Source organism: Triticum aestivum, chromosome 2A (assembly GCF_018294505.1).
Source record: "Triticum aestivum cultivar Chinese Spring chromosome 2A, IWGSC CS RefSeq v2.1, whole genome shotgun sequence".
Classification (NCBI taxonomy): Eukaryota; Viridiplantae; Streptophyta; class Magnoliopsida; order Poales; family Poaceae; genus Triticum; species Triticum aestivum.
The window spans coordinates 357148699-357169298 of NC_057797.1; positions in this window are offsets into that span (position 1 = coordinate 357148699).

Here is a 20600-nt window from a genome sequence, read left to right on the forward strand (position 1 = left end):
CTAATGACACCTTCCCTCTCTCTGCCTCTATCATTTGCTATTATCCCCATTGTTCAGCGTTGCATTTTTGTGTTACATTCCTGACAAAAAAAGCTTTCGTGTACTTTGCGATGAGGGATGCAGAGATTCACATAAGTTATGCAGAAGTTCAAGTTCAAAAAAACTGGCAGTTCGATATTTAAAATATTCTGAAGCAACTTTATTATGCTCTCCAGCTATGGCAGTTGGAGCTGTTACTCCGTGAGGCCCCTGTTGCCGCTGCAATTTCTTGGAGCTCTGTATTGCAAAAACGCTATTGCTCTGTCTATCAATCTGCTACCACTGCTCTTAAAGGTGTTGATGAAGTTGAAGTGCTGCTACTGTTAGCTTTGCGCGAGGTTGGCCCCTCCTTCAGGGTGAGCTGCGTCTGGACTTCTGCGGCAGTATGATGAGCACTTTGGGAACACGGGGCGAGCACAAAAAAACTCCAGCAAGCTCAGCTGCTCCCGTTGACATCGCCTGCTGCAACCAAGCTCCGGCACGTGACCCAACATATCCCTCGATGCCGCCGGTACGTGATTTTGAGACATGCCATCCTTGCAATCCAATGTAGCCGGCGATGTTAGACCGGAGTTGGGACGCAGTGGTGAAGTTTCTGCGCAGTCCAATACCGTTGTGCGGCCAGTGCGCCGTGCGCTACGCAGCCACGACCTGCCACTCGCCCAGGCAACCACCATCGTAGCCTTCTCCCTCCACACAAGAAGTCTGTCGCCTCGCCTGGCTCGCAGCTCCTCCCACTACCAACTACTGGAATGCGTGCGCAGGAGCTCCATGGACGGGCCATGGAGGCTACGGGATTGTCGCTTTTGCATTCTACTGCTGCCGATAGAGAAGAAGACTGGCGATGGTCTTTTTCTATGAACTTTCATCTAAATGTGTTCAGGCTATGGCTGTTCATTGTCTCCGAACATTTTTCTCTCTGAACATTTTTGTGTGCCTGGTCATTTTCAGGCTACAAGTGTGCTTCTCTTTGAACACTTCTGGGGACCAAAAGGTGGGTGGTGTAGCGGTAGACGGCGAGGAGCAATGGCACTATAAGATGCACTTCAAAGTGTCCGTGCGTGTTAATGCCTCAACAGATGTGACGCCCCCGATTCAATCGTACACTAATCATACACGCAAACGTGTACGATCAAGATCAGGGACTCACGGGAAGATATCACAACACAACTCTAAAACATAAAAAGTCATACAAGCATCATAATACAAGCCAGGGGCCTCGAGGGCTCGAATACAAGTGCTCGATCATAGACGAGTCAGCGGAAGCAACAATATCTGAGTACAGACATAAGTTAAACAAGTTTGCCTTAAGAAGGCTAGCAAAAATTGGGATACAGATCGAAAGAGGCGTAGGCCTCCTGCCTGGGATCCTCCTAAACTACTCATGGTCGTCGTCAGCGGGCTGCACGTAGTAGTAGGCACCTCCGGTGTAGTAGTCGTCATCGACAGTGGCGTCTGGCTCTTGGGCTCCATCGTCTGGTTGCAGCAATCGAGTAGAGATAGGGGGAAAAGGGGGGAACCATGCAACCGTGAGTACTCATCCAAAGTACGCGCAAGCAAGGAGCTACACTACATATGCATGGATATATGTGTAAAGGGCCATATCAGTGGACTGAACTGCAGAATGCTAGAATAAGAGGGGGATAGCTAGTCTTATCGAAGACTACGCTTCTGGTCACCTCCGTCTTGCAACAGGTAGAAGAGGGTAGGTTGAAGTCCTCCAAGTAACATCACATAGCAATAATCCTACCCGGCGATCCCCTCAATGCCCTGAGAGAGAGCGACCACCGGTTGTATCTGGCACTTGAAAGGGTGTGTTTTATTAAGTATCCGGTTCTAGTTGTCATAAGGTCAAGGTACAACTCCAAGTCGTCCTGTTACCGAAGATCACGGCTATTCGAATAGATTAAACTTCCCTGCAGGGGTGCACCAACTTACCCAACACGCTTGATCCCATTTGGCCGGACACACTTTCCTGGGTCATGCCCGGCCGCGGAAGATCAACACGTCGCAGCCCCACCTAGGCACAACAGAGAGGCCAGCACGCCGGTCTAAACCTAAGCGCGCAGGGGTCTGGGCCCATCGCCCTGAGCACACCTGCACGTTGTGTGGGCGGCCGAAAGCAGACCTAGGCTAGTGGCGTTCCAGTCCAATTCGGCGCGCGCCGCTCAGTCGCTGACGTCACGAAGTGCTTCGGCTGATACCACGACGCCGAGTGCCCATATCTTTCCCACGTAGTTGGTTAGTGCGTATAGGCTCGTAGCCAACTCAGATCAAATACCAAGATCTCGTTAAGCGCGTTAAGTATCCGCGAACACCGAACAGGGCCAGGCCCACCTCTCTCCTAGGCGGTCTCAACCTGCCCTGTTGCTCCGCCACAAAGATCCACTCGCGGGTGCTCCACCAGCCGACCCGACTTTAGTCTCCACATGTATCATGTATAAAGTATATAGTATATACCCGTGATCACCTCCCGAGTGATCACGGCCCGATAGTATAGCACAGCAGACGGACAAGAATGTAGGGCCACAGATGGAAATACTAGCATTCTATACTAGGCAAGTAGGAGTGCAGGTAAGGTATCAACAGAAGTAGCAAAAACAGGCTATGCATCAGGATAGGTATAACGGAAAGCAGTAACATGCTACACTACTCTAATGCAAGCAGTATAGAGTAGAATAGGCGATATCTGGTGATCAAGGGGGGGCTTGCCTAGTTGCTCTGGCAAGAGAGAGGAGTCGTCAACTCCGTATTCGAACTGGGCAGCAACAGCGTCGGTCTCGTAGTCTACCGGAGAGAAGAGGGGGAAGAAACAATGAATACCATGTAAACAGATGCATATCGATGCATGACAAGACAAGTAACGTTGCTAGGCGTGCCCTAGCGTGGTATGAGGTGGTACCGGTTAAGGGGGGAATCATCCGAGAAAATATCCCCGGTGTTTCGTGTTTTCGGGCAGAGGAGCCGGAGGGGGGAAGTTGCGGGTTCTATAGGTTAGGGGTGTGTGGCGGACGAACGGACTGCGTATCCGGATTCGTCTCGTCGCTCTGAGCAACTTCCATGTTGAAAATATTTTAATCCGAGTTACGGATTAAAAGATATGATTTTCTAAAGATTTTATTAATTTCTGGAATTTAATTAATTATTTAATCCAACATTATATAGAATAGTAAATGCTGACGTCAGCATGACATCAGTGTGATGTCAGCAGTCAACGTTGACCATTGACCTGGTCAACCTGACGTGTGGGTCCAGTGGGACCCACCTGTCATTCTCTGTTTAGGTTAATTACATATTAGTTAATTTAATTAGTGATTAGGTTAATCTAATCAGGATTAATTAACTTAACTAATTACTTAATTAACTAATTAATATTTTAATTATTTTAATTATTATTTATTTATTTATTTAATATATTTATTAATTCTTTTTTTATTCTAAAACATTCAGGGGTGGGTCCCCACTTGCCATTGGCCCCAGGGGCTTATGCGGGTCGGGCGATGGGGCGCTCGAGGTGCCCGACCCGGGCGAGGGCCAGCGGGCACAGAGGGGCGCCGGGCGCCGGAGATGGCACCGGCGAGGCCACGTCGGGGCATCACCGAGGCTAGGCGGCGCGGTGGAGGGTGCACGGGACGCAGGGGAGGCAGGGCATGAGCGGGTGGAGTTGGCCGCCAGTGGCCTGAGTGGGGCGGCGGAGGACGGGCGGCGGTGAGTGCGGGCGCGCGCGTCGAGCGTGGCCGGCGCGGTGAGGGCGGCCCGGAGCGTGAGCTCCGGTACGCGGGCGCTGCGGGGGGGGGGAGGACGACGCCGGCGACAGAGAAAGAGAAGGAGGGAGCTCACGTCGGGGAGTAGGGCACGGGGCAGCGGGGGGTGAGGGGGTGACGGGGACGACGGCGGAGAGGAGCAGTCCGGCGAGGGGGTTCCTGGCGGCGGGGCAGCGTCGAGCGGCGACGGTGGGGTCCCGCGGTGTGAGGAGGAGACGAGGAGGCGGCGGATCCCGCGACGGCGGAGCGGTGGCGAGCGCTGGCAACGGGGATCGGCTCGGGTGCCGATCCAGAGCCAGCGGGAGGGGAAGCTCCGGCGAGGTGGTCCCTCGTGCGGCGGCGACAGGGATGATGGGATCGGGGGGGGGGGGTCGTGGTCGCCCCGATCCTGATCTGGATCGGGGGAGTGGGGGGGGGGGAGAGCGAGTGGATCGTGCGGGGGGCGAGTGGGTGGATTAGGGTTCGGGTTCGTGGGGGGGATAAGGAGAAGTGGGGGAGGACGGTAGGGCCTGTGGCCGAAAAGGGCCGGCCTACTGGGCCGAAGCCCAGTGGGGGGCCTTCTCTCTTTCCTTTTCTTTTCTTTTTAGTTTTAGTTTTCTGTTTTCTTTTTATCTATTCTCCTTTCTGTTTAATTTCATTTTAAACTACGTAGGCATTTTATAAAAAATGGGCTTGTTGCACCATAATTATCTATGTAATATCTAGTACAAACCGAACAATTTTATTTTAATATTTGAAAACTTTTATTATTTACCAAATTTTGAATTTGAATTTGAATCGGTTTCGAACTAACTCGAGATTAGCAACTATAATCGAGGTGACGTGGCATCACTAGCAGAGGATCACTGTAGCTTAATTATCCGGGCGTCACAATTCTCCTCCACTACAAGAAATCTCGTCCCGAGATTTAGGAGGGGAGTAAGGGGGAAGAATAGGTTACGAAATTCTAACGATTCTTCTCGGTCTTGGTTGCTCTTCTCGAAGTGGTCGATCCATAGCGCTGATGTCTTCATTCCTATGCATCAATGCATCATGATGAGGTTGTCGTCCTTTCTTCAGGAACTCCATCGTACTTACGATAATGATAAGGGGTAACTACTGAAGAACGGACCTTCAAGGTCAACTACCTAGCAGATAACTGAGAGAATGTGGTAGAAGTAACTCTCGAATAGATACTTAAGAAATTATCGAGAGTAAAGCAAGAAGGTACCATGAGAAGTTTCAAACGGGTAGGCAATCGTTCGATGTCTGAAACAACACGCGAAAGGGGTCCAAAGCAACGAGATTGAATATTGCATCTGTTTCCAGAATAGATCACTAGGACAGTGGCCCGTGAATTACATACGAGTCCACGCGCGAGGAATAACTTTGGGAATAGGGGGTGTACAGGACAGTCAGGTTTCGATCCTGTGGAACTGTGGGTTATGGGCCCACCATGTGGTTAAAAGTAGGAAGGGCGATGACGTCTTGCATGATCATGTAAGGAAGGTATGTTAGAGGATAGCCTATCAGTTATGTCGGCAACAATATCAGTACCAAGGGCGAGGGACGAAGAGAACCATTTTCCTGCTCGTTGAAACGAGGCGGGCCTATAGGCAAAGTTCTCGTCCATCGGTGGTTACCGGAATGTCATCAACAAAAGTAACAGGGTCTTACTGACAGAATTGTACACGAGGGGTCTACATAAGCAGGGAATTAATACTGCTTAGACCATAATGATCACTAGAAAGGGTAAACCAAGTAATGGAAAGGAAAATATGATTATCAGATATTTCAGGGGTATATCCTTCCCAAGGACAAGCAGAGCATGATAACCATGACATGATGTTAAGTAGAAAAGCCTCTAGGTGAGGGGAGAGAAATTTTCATGACATTATCCATACAACGGTTTTTGGATAGTTGAGCAAGAAACAATTAGCATTGGGCTTCAAATGTTCTTGTTGAAGAACGGAGTACCATAGACATGCTTCGAGATAGCATTGACATGGTCAACAGGTGAAAATCAGACTTTGGAAACAAAAAGGATCCATCAGGAACAACTTATAGAATAAGTCTTACCATTTCCCCATGGACGAATGGCTAACCTTGTAAAAGGATACTATAGCAATAGGTCCTCCGAACAGGTGGGCTAGGCATGATATCACCTTACTGGGTTATATAAGGACCAATGTTATGACTCTTGGAAAACGTTCCAACCATCATATCTGGCCGAGATTCAGATCTGATTGGTGTCAGGATAACTCAGACTCATGATGCCCGAGAAGGAAAGGGGGCAACACAATTAGATGAGATGGAGTTGCAAAATTCTCGGGAAATGTACTATGGAAGCAAGTTCCGAATCATGAGTTCATCATTTAACCAAGGAGAGGACGAGGAGGTGGCTGATGAACTCAACGATTATTCATTGAAATTTTCAAAAGATGGATTTCCACACTTATGTGAACAAGGAGATAACATTTGTCAGATCAAATGATGTAATGAGGCATGCTCGAGGAAAACATACACAATTAAACATTGGTTGAAATGTGCACCCGAAATATGGGTTGGGTTGCACGACCAACGTCGGAATGGTGATTCAATAATCAATAGTCTAAGAATGAACGGCCGACCATTAACTTCAAAGCAATAGGGTTGCTAGAAGGGCAGAATCCAAACAGCACCGTCCACTTGTTGGTACCCCCGTTTGGAATCAACTCGAGGACCAAGAAAGAATGATGATGGGGGGAAGTATCACTATACCAAGAATTCTTAAGAGGTGGAGCAATCCTCACAACATCCTTGACATAAAAGACAGTACTACTTCAAGGTAGAACAAAATACAAGCTGGAAAGCAAATTGCATCCATAACATGAACAAGTTTGTGATGAAAGGGATTAAGGATGTTGTCGGTGGCAACTCAAATTACCAAGGGACGAGGATGGTACTTATCATCATGAATTCGATCGATATCCTAAAAGGAGTCAAATGTTGATGATGATCACGACAAATTTTGTCGAGAGATTTCATGAGGATGTAATCGATCAGCGATGACATCAAGTCAAAGGAATGATGAAGCAAGAGGTCAATGGAAGCACAGATACGACACAAACTCGAAATCAAGCTTGCCTTTCAAGGTGAATTGATATGACAAGGAAAATCGACGTAAGCTTAGCTCATCGTCGAAGTGGTGCTCCGAGAATAAGGTCCAGGTAGCACAGTTAAAATCACCACGACAATGGTATAGCCATACAAGCTAGGAATGGCGTGGTCGGGTACAAACTCGTACTTAAAGAAGATTATCAAGTGTCGTTGAACCGTACTGCAGACTCGGTTCAGTTATCGGTGTTTTTGAGTGTTTAATGACTCAGAGCCCGTGGAAAATTGGATCAGTGCGAATGTAGCACTTGATGAAGAACTCATAAGAAGTTATGTAGTTCCATGATAATCTCGAGATACCAGGGGGTAATACTCGACGATAGATCAAGGTAGAGGTTGGACTAGGGTATTGCTCTACAGAAGACAAGTGCTTTACCTGGTCCGAGAAATAGAATCAAAGGAGAACAATCATGGTCGGAACCACGGTCGCAAAGGACCAACATAGATACAAGATGAACTTATAACAAGGGGACCATTATTAATACAAGAAGCTTTCATGATAGATTCCACATCGGGTCCATGGGCATGAACACAAAGTTCAAGGTCGACTCCCACTTCTCCAAAGCAGAACCTTACATTCACTTCTCGTTTTGATAATGGTATTAGTGTTGAAAGTTTTACCTGGTGAAGTACCAGATGAGTATGGCCCGTGAAATCTTTCGGGCTCACATAGATTAGTTAAGGCATTGGTTCAACCTATCGAGGCATCTTAGGAACATATACCACAATTTTTTTTGAAGTAATTAACACAAGCTCAAAAGTAGAGCATGGTTCACAAGGCAGAGGATACAATTTTCCAAAGGCATTACGTATCAGGGAAAGAACTTCCAAAGTGATTGAATATGAAAGACGTTGTCGGATAAAGTCCAACAAGGTTCTGATGGTCCATAAAGGATCTGATGTGAGTATCGGCTCACAACCAGAGGAAGAATCAATGCAAAGACATTGGATTATAGAAACAACTGAGTAACTTAGAGCGCAATTGCAAAGGAATTATGATCTACAAAGCGAAGTATCAGAAGCAGACGCTCCGATCAAGGATGGATAAGTTCAATATACTTAGGGGCACAACCGATGACAATTTGATTGGCGAGAACCAGCTCACGTTTGAAATGACGTCTGAGCCGGAAGGATGAATTCTAGGATATGACTGAGGATTGAGAGCATTCACATCATATTGGATCAACCGACTTAAAATGATAATGACAAAGAATGCCAATAAGATTACCAGACTTATAGGATTTAATCCCAATGCAAGCAACCAAGAATTTCAAGAGCAATAGGTTGTTGAGGATCTTCGGAAGATCGAATGGTATTTCAAAAGCTTTTGTGAAATACCAGAATCAACTAGGGATGAGCGGATACTCGATGGGTGCGAGAGATTATCCGTAGGGGTATTCAGGTGGCAAAGAACTGCAAGGCAGTAGCCACAAAGTATTCTCGGAACAATAGAGAGAATTTTCGGTGTATCTTGTAATAACAAGAGCAGCCGGGAATAAAGGTAAGAACGACAAGTGTATGTATTTATCCATAAAGATTTATCGGTGGTAGGGATCGCAATGGCGAAGGGCACAAGGGTCTCGGGAAAGCATCAGAGAGTGTCTTCAGAATATTCTGGTGCAGCAGGCGATCATCTGGCCTGAAGGGGCTCTCCGGGAGGAAGTATTTTCGAGAACCTAAAGTTAGATTTTAGCAAAATCATTTAACCCGAATAGAAGAGAGTTTAGAGTCCCAGATTAAAGGTCGAGGAATAAAAGATCTTAATACCACCCAATGGCGACGTCGGCCCATGGGCCGCACAGCCATGTTAGTAAAACAGTTTTCATCGACTAGACTCAACTTCGACCAAGGAGTGTGGAAGGGGGATTCCTACAGGCAGTTGGCTCTGATACCAACTTGTGACGCCCCTAATTCAATCGTACACTAATCATGCACGCAAATGTGTACGATCAAGATCAGGGACTCACGGGAAGATATCACAACACAACTCTAAAACATAAAAAAGTCATACAAGCATCATAATACAAGCCAGGGGCCTCGAGGGCTCGAATACAAGTGCTCGATCATAGACGAGTCAGCGGAAGCAACAATATCTGAGTACAGACATAAGTTAAACAAGTTTGCCTTAAGAAGGCTAGCACAAATTGGGATACAGATCGAAAGAGGCGTAGGCCTCCTGCCTGGGATCCTCCTAAACTACTCCTGGTCGTCGTCAGCGGGCTGCACGTAGTAGTAGGCACCTCCGGTGTAGTAGTCGTCATCGACGGTGGCGTCTGGCTCCTGGGCTCCATCATCTGGTTGCAGCAATCGAGTAGAGATAGGGGGAAAAGGGGGGAACCATGCAACCATGAGTACTCATCCAAAGTACTCGCAAGCAAGGAGCTACACTACTTATGCATGGATATATGTGTAAAGGGCCATATCAGTGGACTGAACTGCAGAATGCCAGAATAAGAGGGGGATAGCTAGTCTTATCAAAGACTACGCTTCTGGTCACCTCCGTCTTGCAACAGGTAGAAGAGGGTAGGTTGAAGTCCTCCAAGTAACATCACATAGCAATAATCCTACCCGGCGATCCCCTCCTCAATGCCCTGAGAGAGAGCGACCACCGGTTGTATCTGGCACTTGAAAGGGTGTGTTTTATTAAGTATCCGGTTCTAGTTGTCATAAGGTCAAGGTACAACTCCAAGTCGTCCTGTTACCGAAGATCACGGCTATTCGAATAGATTAACTTCCCTGCAGGGGTGCACCAACTTACCCAACACGCTTGATCCCATTTGGCCGGACACACTTTCCTGGGTCATGCCCGGCCGCGGAAGATCAACACGTCGCAGCCCCACCTAGGCACAACAGAGAGGCCAGCACGCCGGTCTAAACCTAAGCGCGCAGGGGTCTGGGCCCATCGCCCTGAGCACACCTGCACGTTGCGTGGGCGGCCGAAAGCAGACCTAGCCTAGTGGCGTTCCAGTCCAATTCGGCGCGCGCCGCTCAGTCGCTGACGTCACGAAGTGCTTCGGCTGATACCACGACGCCGAGTGCCCATATCTTTCCCACGTAGTTGGTTAGTGCGTATAGGCTCGTAGCCAACTCAGATCAAATACCAAGATCTCGTTAAGCGCGTTAAGTATCCGCGAACGCCGAACAGGGCCAGGCCCACCTCTCTCCTAGGCAGTCTCAACCTGCCCTGTCGCTCCGCCACAAAGATCCACTCGCGGGTGCTCCACCAGCCGACCCGACTTTAGTCTCCACATGTATCATGTATAAAGTATATAGTATATACCCGTGATCACCTCCCGAGTGATCACGGCCCGATAGTATAGCACAGCAGACGGACAAGAATGTAGGGCCACAGATGGAAATACTAACATTCTATACTAGGCAAGTAGGAATGCAGGTAAGGTATCAACAGAAGTAGCAAAAACAGGCTATGCATCAGGATAGGTATAACGGAAAGCAGTAACATGCTACACTACTCTAATGCAAGCAGTATAGAGTAGAATAGGCGATATCTGGTGATCAAGGGGGGGGGCTTGCCTGGTTGCTCTGGCAAGAGAGAGGAGTCGTCAACTCCGTATTCAAACTGGGCAGCAACAGCGTCGGTCTCGTAGTCTACCGGAGAGAAGAGGGGGAAGAAACAATGAATACCATGTAAACAGATGCATATCGATGCATGACAAAACAAGTAAGGATGCTAGGCGTGCCCTAGCCTGGTATGAGGTGGTACCGGTTAAGGGGGGAAACATCCGGGAAAATATCCCCGGTGTTTCGTGTTTTTGGGCAAAGGAGCCGGAGGGGGAAAGTTGCGGGTTCTATAGGTTAGGGGTGTGTGGCGCACGAACGGACTGGGTATCCGGATTCGTCTCGTCGCTCTGAGCAACTTCCATGTTGGAAATATTTTAATCCGAGTTACGGATTAAAAGATATGATTTTCTAAAGATTTTATTAATTTCTGGAATTTAATTAATTATTTATCCAACATTATATAGAATAGTAAATGCTGACGTCAGCATGACATCAGTGTGATGTCAGCAGTCAACGTTGACCATTGACCTGGTCAACTTGACGTGTGGGTCCAGTGGGACCCACCTGTCATTCTCTGTTTAGGTTAATTACATATTAGTTAATTTAATTAGTGATTAGGTTAATCTAATCAGGATTAATTAACTTAATTAATTACTTAATTAACTAATTAATATTTTAATTATTTTAATTATTATTTATTTATTTATTTAATATATTTTTAATTCTTTTTTTATTCTAAAACATTCAGGGGTGGGTCCCCACTTGCCATTGGCCCCAGGGGCTTATGCGGGTCGGGCGATGGGGCGCTCGAGGTGCCCGACCCGGGCGAGGGCCAGCGGGCACAGAGGGGCGCCGGGCGCCGGAGATGGCACCGGCGAGGCCACGTCGGGGCATCACCGGGGCTAGGCGGCGCGGTGGAGGGTGCACGGGACGCAGGGGAGGCAGGGCATGAGCGGGTGGAGTTGGCCGCCATTGGCCAGAGTGGGGCGGCGAAGGACGGGCGGCGGTGAGCGCGGGCGCGCGCGTCGGGCATGGCCGGCGCGGTGAGGGCGGCCCGGAGCGTGAGCTCCGGTACGCGGGCGTTGCGGGGGGGGGGGAGGACGACGCCGGCGACAGAGAAAGAGAAGGAGGGAGCTCACGTCGGGGAGTAGGGCACGGGGCAGCGGGGGGTGAGGGGGGTGACGGGGACGACGGCGGAGAGGAGCAGTCCGGCGAGGGGGTTCCTGGCGGCGGGGCAGCGTCGAGCGGCGACGGCGGGTCCCGCGGTGTGAGGAGGAGACGAGGAGGCGGCGGATCCCGCGACGGCGGAGCGGTGGCGAGCGCTGGCAACGGGGATCGGCTCGGGTGCCGATCTAGAGCCAGCGGGAGGGGAAGCTCCGGCGAGGTGGTCCCTCGTGCGGCGGCGACAGGGACGATGGGATCGGGGGGGGGGTCGTGGTCGCCCCGATCCTGATCTGGATCGGGGTGGGGGGGGGGAGAGCGAGTGGATCGTGCGGGGGGCGAGTGGGTGGATTAGGGTTCGGGTTCGTGGGGGGGATAAGGAGAAGTGGGGGAGGACGGTTGGGCCTGCGGCCGAAAAGGGCCGGCCTACTGGGCCGAAGCCCAGTGGGGGCCTTCCTCTTTCCTTTTCTTTTCTTTCTAGTTTTAGTTTCTGTTTTCTTTTATCTATTCTCCTTTCTGTTAATTTCATTTTAAACTACGTAGGCATTTTATAAAAAATGGGTTTGTTTGCACCATAATTATCTATGTAATATCTAGTACAAACCGAACAATTTTGTTTAATATTTGAAACACTTTTATTATTTACCAAATTTTGAATTTGATTTTGAATCGGTTTCGAACTAACTCGAGATTAGCAACTATAATCGAGGTGACGTGGCATCACTAGCAGAGGATCACTGTAGCTTAATTATCCGGGCGTCACAATTCTCCTCCACTACAAGAAATCTCGTCCCGAGATTTAGGAGGGGAGTAAGGGGGAAGAATAGGTTACGAAATTCTAACGATTCTTCTCGGTCTTGGTTGCTCTTCTCGAAGTGGTCGATCCATAGCGCGATGTCTTCATTCCTATGCATCAATGCATCATGATGAGGTTGTCGTCCTTTCTTTCAGGAACTCCATCGTACTTACGATAATGATAATGGGTAACTACTGAAGAACGGACCTTCAAGGTCAACTACCTAGCAGATAACTGAGAGAATGTGGTAGAAGTAACTCTCGAATAGATACTTAAGAAATTATCGAGAGTAAAGCAAGAAGGTACCATGAGAAGTTTCAAACGGGTAGGCAATCGTTCGATGTCTGAAACAACACGCGAAAGGGGTCCAAAGCAACGAGATTGAATATTGCATCTGTTTCCAGAATAGATCACTAGGACAGTGGCCCGTGAATTACATACGAGTCCACGCGCGAGGAATAACTTTGGGAATAGGGGGTGTACAGGACAGTCAGGTTTCGATCCTGTGGAACTGTGGGTTATGGGCCCACCATGTGGTTAAAAGTAGGAAGGGCGATGACGTCTTGCATGATCATGTAAGGAAGGTATGTTAGAGGATAGCCTATCAGTTATGTCGGCAACAATATCAGTACCAAGGGCGAGGGACGAAGAGAACCATTTTCCTGCTCGTTGAAACGAGGCGGGCCTATAGGCAAAGTTCTCGTCCATCGGTGGTTACCGGAATGTCATCAACAAAAGTAACAGGGTCTTACTGACAGAATTGTACACGAGGGGTCTACATAAGCAGGGAATTAATACTGCTTAGACCATAATGATCACTAGAAAGGGTAAACCAAGTAATGGAAAGGAAAATATGATTATCAGATATTTCAGGGGTATATCCTTCCCAAGGACAAGCAGAGCATGATAACCATGACATGATGTTAAGTAGAAAAGCCTCTAGGTGAGGGAGAGAAATTTTCATGACATTATCCATACAACGGTTTTTGGATAGTTGAGCAAGAAACAATTAGCATTGGGCTTCAAATGTTCTTGTTGAAGAACGGAGTACCATAGACATGCTTCGAGATAGCATTGACATGGTCAACAGGTGAAAATCAGACTTTGGAAACAAAAAGGATCCATCAGGAACAACTTATAGAATAAGTCTTACCATTTCCCCATGGACGAATGGCTAACCTTGTAAAAGGATACTATAGCAATAGGTCCTCCGAACAGGTGGGCTAGGCATGATATCACCTTACTGGGTATATAAGGACCAATGTTATGACTCTTGGAAAACGTTCCAACCATCATATCTGGCCGAGATTCAGATCTGATTGGTGTCAGGATAACTCAGACTCATGATGCCCGAGAAGGAAAGGGGGCAACACAATTAGATGAGATGGAGTTGCAAAATTCTCGGAAATGTACTATGGAAGCAAGTTCCGAATCATGAGTTCATCATTTAACCAAGAGAGGACAAGGAGGTGGCTGATGAACTCAACGATTATTCATTGAAATTTTCAAAAGATGGATTCCACACTTATGTGAACAAGGAGATAACATTTGTCAGATCAAATGATGTAATGAGGCATGCTCGAGGAAAACATACACAATTAAACATTGGTTGAAATGTGCACCCGAAAATATGGCTGGGTTGCACGACCAACGTCGGAATGGTGATTCAATAATCAATAGTCTAAGAATGAACGGCCGACCATTAACTTCAAAGCAATAGGGTTGCTAGAAGGGCAGAATCCAAACAGCACCGTCCACTTGTTGGTACCCCGTTTGGAATCAACTCGAGGACCAAGAAAGAATGATGATGGGGAGAAGTATCACTATACCAAGAATTCTTAAGAGGTGGAGCAATCCTCACAACATCCTTGACATAAAAGACAGTACTACTTCAAGGTAGAACAAAATACAAGCTGGAAAGCAAATTGCATCCATAACATGAACAAGTTTGTGATGAAAGGGATTAAGGATGTTGTCGGTGGCAACTCAAATTACCAAGGGACGAGGATGGTACTTATCATCATGAATTCGATCGATATCCTAAAAGGAGTCAAATGTTGATGATGATCACGACAAATTTTGTCGAGAGATTTCATGAGGATGTAATCGATCAGCGATGACATCAAGTCAAAGGAATGATGAAGCAAGAGGTCAATGGAAGCACAGATACGACACAAACTCGAAATCAAGCTTGCCTTTCAAGGTGAATTGATATGACAAGGAAAATCGACGTAAGCTTAGCTCATCGTCGAAGTGGTGCTCCGAGAATAAGGTCCAGGTAGCACAGTTAAAATCACCACGACAATGGTATAGCCATACAAGCTAGGAATGGCGTGGTCGGGTACAAACTCGTACTTAAAGAAGATTATCAAGTGTCGTTGAACCGTACTGCAGACTCGGTTCAGTTATCGGTGTTTTTGAGTGTTTAATGACTCAGAGCCCGTGGAAAATTGGATCAGTGCGAATGTAGCACTTGATGAAGAACTCATAAGAAGTTATGTAGTTCCATGATAATCTCGAGATACCAGGGGGTAATACTCGACGATAGATCAAGGTAGAGGTTGGACTAGGGTATTGCTCTACAGAAGACAAGTGCTTTACCTGGTCCGAGAAATAGAATCAAAGGAGAACAATCATGGTCGGAACCACGGTCGCAAAGGACCAACATAGATACAAGATGAACTTATAACAAGGGGACCATTATTAATACAAGAAGCTTTCATGATAGATTCCACATCGGGTCCATGGGCATGAACACAAAGTTCAAGGTCGACTCCCACTTCTCCAAAGCAGAACCTTACATTCACTTCTCGTTTTGATAATGGTATTAGTGTTGAAAGTTTTACCTGGTGAAGTACCAGATGAGTATGGCCCGTGAAATCTTTCGGGCTCACATAGATTAGTTAAGGCATTGGTTCAACCTATCGAGGCATCTTAGGAACATATACCACAAATTTTTTTGAAGTAATTAACACAAGCTCAAAAGTAGAGCATGGTTCACAAGGCAGAGGATACAATTTTCCAAAGGCATTACGTATCAGGGGAAAGAACTTCCAAAGTGATTGAATATGAAAGACGTTGTCGGATAAAGTCCAACAAGGTTCTGATGGTCCATAAAGGATCTGATGTGAGTATCGGCTCACAACCAGAGGAAGAATCAATGCAAAGACATTGGATTATAGAAACAACTGAGTAACTTAGAGCGCAATTGCAAAGGAATTATGCTCTACAAAGCGAAGTATCAGAAGCAGACGCTCCGATCAAGGATGGATAAGTTCAATATACTTAGGGGCACAACCGATGACAATTTGATTGGCGAGAACCAGCTCACGTTTGAAATGACATCTGAGCCGGAAGGATGAATTCTAGGATATGACTGAGGATTGAGAGCATTCACATCATATTGGATCAACTGACTTAAAATGATAATGACAAAGAATGCCAATAAGATTACCAGACTTATAGGATTTAATCCCAATGCAAGCAACCAAGAATTTCAAGAGCAATAGGTTGTTGAGGATCTTCGGAAGATCGAATGGTATTTCAAAAGCTTTTGTGAAATACCAGAATCAACTAGGGATGAGCGGATACTCGATGGGTGCGAGAGATTATCCGTAGGGGTATTCAGGTGGCAAAGAACTGCAAGGCAGTAGCCACAAAGTATTCTCGGAACAATAGAGAGAATTTTCGGTGTATCTTGTAATAACAAGAGCAGTCGGGAATAAAGGTAAGAATGACAAGTGTATGTATTTATCCATAAAGATTTATCGGTGGTGGGGATCGCAATGGCGAAGGGCACAAGGGTCTCGGGAAAGCATCAGAGAGTGTCTTCAGAATATTCTGGTGCAGCAGGCGATCATCTGGCCTGAAGGGTCTCGCCGGGAGGAAGTATTTTCGAGAACCTAAAGTTAGATTTTAGCAAAATCATTTAACCCGAATAGAAGAGAGTTTAGAGTCCCAGATTAAAGGTCGAGGAATAAAAGATCTTAATACCACCCAATGGCGACATCGGCCCATGGGCCGCACAGCCATGTTAGTAAAATAGTTTTCATCGACTAGACTCAACTTCGACCAAGGAGTGTGGAAGGGGGATTCCTACAGGCAGTTGGCTCTGATACCAACTTGTGACGCCCCCGATTCAATCGTACACTAATCATACACGCAAACGTGTACGATCAAGATCAGGAACTCACGGGAAGATATCACAACACAACTCTAAAACATAAAAAGTCATACAAGCATCATAATACAAGCCAGGGGCCTCGAGGGCTCGAATACAAGTGCTCGATCATAGACGAGTCAGCGGAAGCAACAATATCTGAGTACAGACATAAGTTAAACAAGTTTGCCTTAAGAAGGCTAGCACAAATTGGGATACAGATCGAAAGAGGCGTAGGCCTCCTGCCTGGGATCCTCCTAAACTACTCCTGGTCGTCGTCAGCGGGCTGCACGTAGTAGTAGGCACCTCCGGTGTAGTAGTCGTCATCGACGGTGGTGTCTGGCTCCTGGTCTCCATCGTCTGGTTGCAACAATCGAGTAGAGATAGGGGGAAAAGGGGGGAACCATGCAACCGTGAGTACTCATCCAAAGTACTCGCAAGCAAGGAGCTACACTACATATGCATGGATATATGTGTAAAGGGCTATATCAGTGGACTGAACTGCAGAATGCCAGAATAAGAGGGGGATAGCTAGTCTTATCGAAGACTACGCTTCTGGTCACCTCCGTCTTGCAACAGGTAGAAGAGGGTAGGTTGAAGTCCTCCAAGTAACATCACATAGCAATAATCCTACCCGGCGACCCCCTCCTCAATGCCCTGAGAGAGAGCGACCACCGGTTGTATCTGGCACTTGAAAGGGTGTGTTTTATTAAGTATCCGGTTCTAGTTGTCATAAGGTCAAGGTACAACTCCAAGTCGTCCTGTTACCGAAGATCACGGCTATTCGAATAGATTAAACTTCCCTGCAGGGGAGCACCAACTTACCCAACACGCTTGATCCCATTTGGCCGGACACACTTTCCTGGGTCATGCCCGGCCGCGAAAGATCAACACGTCGCAGCCCCACCTAGGCACAACAGAGAGGCCAGCACGCCGGTCTAAACCTAAGCGCGCAGGGGTCTGGGCCCATCGCCCTGAGCACACCTGCACGTTGCGTGGGCGGCCGAAAGCAGACCTAGCCTAGTGGCGTTCCAGTCCAATTCGGCGCGTGCCACTCAGTCGCTGACGTCACGAAGTGCTTCGGCTGATACCACGACGCCGAGTGCCCATATCTTTCCCACGTAGTTGGTTAGTGCGTATAGGCTCGTAGCCAACTCAGATCAAATACCAAGATCTCGTTAAGCGCGTTAAGTATCCGCGAACGCCGAACAGGGCCAGGCCCACCTCTCTCCTAGGCGGTCTCAACCTGCCCTGTCGCTCCGCCACAAAGATCCACTCGCGGGTGCTCCACCAGCCGACCCGACTTTAGTCTCCACATGTATCATGTATAAAGTATATAGTATATACCCGTGATCACCTCCTGAGTGATCACGGCCCGATAGTATAGCACAGCAGACGGACAAGAATGTAGGGCCACAGATGGAAATACTAGCATTCTATACTAGGCAAGTAGGAATGCAGGTAAGGTATCAACAGAAGTAGCAAAAACAGGCTATGCATCAGGATAGGTATAACGGAAAGCAGTAACATGCTACACTACTCTAATGCAAGCAGTATAGAGTAGAATAGGCGATATCTGGTGATCAAGGGGGGGCTTGCCTGGTTGCTCTGGCAAGAGAGAGGAGTCGTCAACTTCGTATTCGAACTGGGCAGCAACAGCGTCGGTCTCGTAGTCTACCGGAGAGAAGAGGGGGAAGAAACAATGAATACCATGTAAACAGATGCATATCGATGCATGACAAGACAAGTAACGATGCTAGGCGTGCCCTAGCGTGGTATGAGGTGGTACCGGTTAAGGGGGGAAACATCCGGGAAAATATCCCCGGTGTTTCATGTTTTCGGGCAGAGGAGCCGGAGGGGGAAAGTTGCGGGTTTGATAGGTTAGGGGTGTGTGGCGGACGAACGGACTGCGTATCCGGATTTGCCTCGTCGCTCTGAGCAACTTCCATATTGAAAATATTTTAATCCGAGTTACGGATTAAAAGATATGATTTTCTAAAGATTTTATTAATTTCTGGAATTTAATTAATTATTTAATCCAACATTATCCAGAATAGTAAATGCTGACGTCAGCATGACATCAGTGTGATGTCAGCAGTCAACGTTGACCATTGACCTCGTCAACCTGACGTGTGGGTCCAGTGGGACCCACCTGTCATTCTCTGTTTAGGTTAATTACAGATTAGTTAATTTAATTAATGATTAGGTTAATCTAATCAGGATTAATTAACTTAACTAATTACTTAATTAACTAATTAATATTTTAATTAAAAAATAATTATTTATTTAATATATTTTTTAATTCTTTTTTTATTCTAAAACATTTAGGGGTGGGTCCCCACTTGCCATTGGCCCCAGGGGCCTATGCGGGTCGGGCGATGGGGCGCTCGAGGTGCCCGACCCGGGCGAGGGCCAGCGGGCACAGAGGGGCGCCGGGCGCCGGAGATGGCACCGGCGAGGCCACTTCGGGGCATCACCGGAGCTAGGCGGCGCGGTGGAGGGTGCACGGGACGCAGGGGGAGGCAGGGCATGAGCGGGTGGAGTTGGCCGCTAGTGGCCAGAGTGGGGCGGCGGAGGACGGGCGGCGGTGAGCGCGGGCGCGCGCGTCGGGCGTGGCCGGCGCGGTGAGGGCGGCCCGGAGCGTGAGCTCTGGTACGCGGGCGCTGCAGGGGGGGGAGGACGACGCCGGCGACAGAGAAAGAGGAGGGAGCTCACGTCGGGGAGTAGGGCACGGGGCAGCGGGGGGTGAGGGGGGTGACGGGGATGACGACGGAGAGGAGCAGTCCGGTGAGGGGTTCCTGGCGGCGGGGCGGCGTCGAGCGGCGACGGCGGGGTCCCACGGTGTGAGGAGGAGACGAGGAGGCGGCGGATCCCGCGACGGCGGAGCGGTGGCGAGCGCTGGCAACGGGGATCGGCTCGGGTGCCGATCCAGAGCCAGCGGGAGGGGAAGCTCCGGCGAGGTGGTCCCTCGTGCGGCGGCGACAGGGACGATGGGATCGGGGGGGGGGGGGTCGTGGTCGCCCCGATCCTGATCTGGATCGGGGGAGTGGGGGGGGGAGAGCGAGTGGATCGTGCGGGAGGGCGAGTGGGTGGATTAGGGTTCGGGTTCGTGGGGGGGGGGGGGGATAAAGAGAAGGGGGGGGAGGCCGGTTGGGCCTGCGGCCGAAAAGGGCCGGCCTGCTGGGCCGAAGCCCAGTGGGGGGCCTTCTCTCTTTCCTTTTCTTTTCTTTCTAGTTTTAGTTTTCTGTTTTCTTTTTATCTATTCTCCTTTCTGTTTAATTTCATTTTAAACTACGTAGGCATTTTATAAAAAATGGGTTTGTTGCACCATAATTATCTATGTAATATCTAATACAAACCGAACAATTTTATTTTAATGTTTGAAAACTTTTATTATTTACCAAATTTTGAATTTGAATTTGAATCAGTTTCGAACTAACTCGAGATTAGCAACTATAATCGAGGTGATGTGGCATCACTAGCAGAGGATCACTGTAGCTTAATTATCCGGGCGTCACAACATAAAACTGTTTTGTGTAGTTTCGTATTTCAGTGCAAAGCACACTCAACTCCTTGAAACCGCCGTTGCCCAGCTGATGTGTCTTCGTGTCGTGCTAGTTGATATCTTTGGCCTACATAAGCTAATGTTGTTTGTGTCTACAGTATCTACAACAAAACTCAGCTGTCTGCAGCAAAAACTCCAGTTGCATCACATTTGTTTGTGTTTATCCTCTTAAAAATTGGCAATTGTTGCAGGTCGGCTTTGCCAGATGCGTTGGTTCAGCTAAAAAAAAATGAGAATTATATGTTGTTGTCAAGTTGGCTCACTTATATTGGAAGAAAGAAAAACGGTTGAAGGTTAAAAGAAATGTTCGAGAAGGTCAAAAGTATGTTAAAGTATATTTTCTGGAACACCGAGACTCTCCATACATGAATGTTGGCATGCTTTTGCACTTGCGTTTTGCACTTGTGAATCCAACTAAGTTTGAACAAAAAAGATCATATCACTGCTGCTTTGAATTTG